Here is a 1,248-nt window from a genome sequence, read left to right as displayed (position 1 = left end):
TGCTTTTGGTATCCAGAAATATGTAGTGGTCATGGAGAGCTTCAACATTTTACCAGCTGAATCTACTTTTTATGTTGTTCTTTTGTAATGAGCTTAGTCTTCACACTACAGAAACATCATCTTCTAGAAAAGAAATCAGGAACCAAGTTCTTAATAGTTACATTTTAAATATAAATATCATGCTCTCTAAGATGACAAACAGTGTTTGTGTTCTCCACTTGTTTGCCACTTGTTATGACAAACAAGAAGGTGCATTTGACAATGTAATGTTTATGAGGAGGTTCACATCACATCATTTTGAGGGAGAAAACATATATCAGTGGAAGAAAAATAATTCAAAATCTCTGAAGAACAAAAAGGTTGTTTCTGAATGTTTCTGAATGAAATTGCAGTATACTGTATCTCATACAGTAGAGAAATAAACCCTGTTGAAGAAGAAGAAAGAAAGGTTCTGCAAAAATGTTTATTGTGGATTAAAATTCTTTTTCATTATGCCAAAGACAGTTGACATTGCCTGTTCAATCCTTGGGGTTGAACTGCTGGATTCTTTAGTCATTACTTCACCTCACATTAAAGATGGAGTTAATCTTTCCATGGAGCATTTGCAGTCTTACTGGCAGGAATTAGAAATGTAGTCCAAGGCAAGAAAATTGCTGCAGTAGGCATCTCTGACCTAGACCACACACAGTTGGGGCAGCTCCCTCAATGGACACAAGTAAAACTAAATAGCAAACGAGTCAATCTTGCCTCCTGCTATGTGGTACCACCTGATTTGACTGCATTTGCTAACCAGTTTGACATACAGCTCTTGATGCAGAGTGATCCCAGAGAGCTGCTTTCTGAAGCAAGTGCCCCAGAAGCTCTTCAGTAAAGGATTCCCTAGTTTTCAAGCCCACAACTGGCTACCACCATGCCTGCTGAGATAGTTGATCATTGTGAAAAGCAGAGAAATCATCAAATCAAAAGCCTACATTTTACTAACTGAAAGAAGGAGTTCTTAACTATAACTTAGAGTTCATCCCTGTTGACTTGTATTTTTCTTGAATATAGAATTGAAATGTGCAAAACACTAGCTATGGCCTATTAATAGGGTCACTGAGGCACATATTTAATATGTTGGATAGTATATTATCTGTCATGCTTTGATTACTTCTTTTACCTCCATATCTGTCTGCTCATATGAATCACTGTAGTTTTTATTAAACAATTGTTTTATAATTGAAATTATCTATAATTATAATTATATAT

At 35.7% G+C, this 1,248-nt stretch overlaps 1 pseudogene; it reads left to right on the top strand.

The window, feature by feature from the left end:
- Positions 1 to 456: 456 nt before the first annotated feature.
- On the top strand, positions 457 to 1,001 carry LOC101586641 (annotated as a pseudogene).
- The last annotated feature ends 247 nt before the right edge of the window (positions 1,002 to 1,248 follow it).

The sequence above is a fragment of the Octodon degus genome, unplaced genomic scaffold, assembly GCF_000260255.1.
Source record: "Octodon degus isolate 3935 unplaced genomic scaffold, OctDeg1.0 scaffold00363, whole genome shotgun sequence".
Classification (NCBI taxonomy): domain Eukaryota; kingdom Metazoa; phylum Chordata; class Mammalia; order Rodentia; family Octodontidae; genus Octodon; species Octodon degus.
The sequence above is the reverse complement of the archived record's forward strand: the minus strand, read 5'-3'. Positions and strand labels throughout refer to the sequence as shown.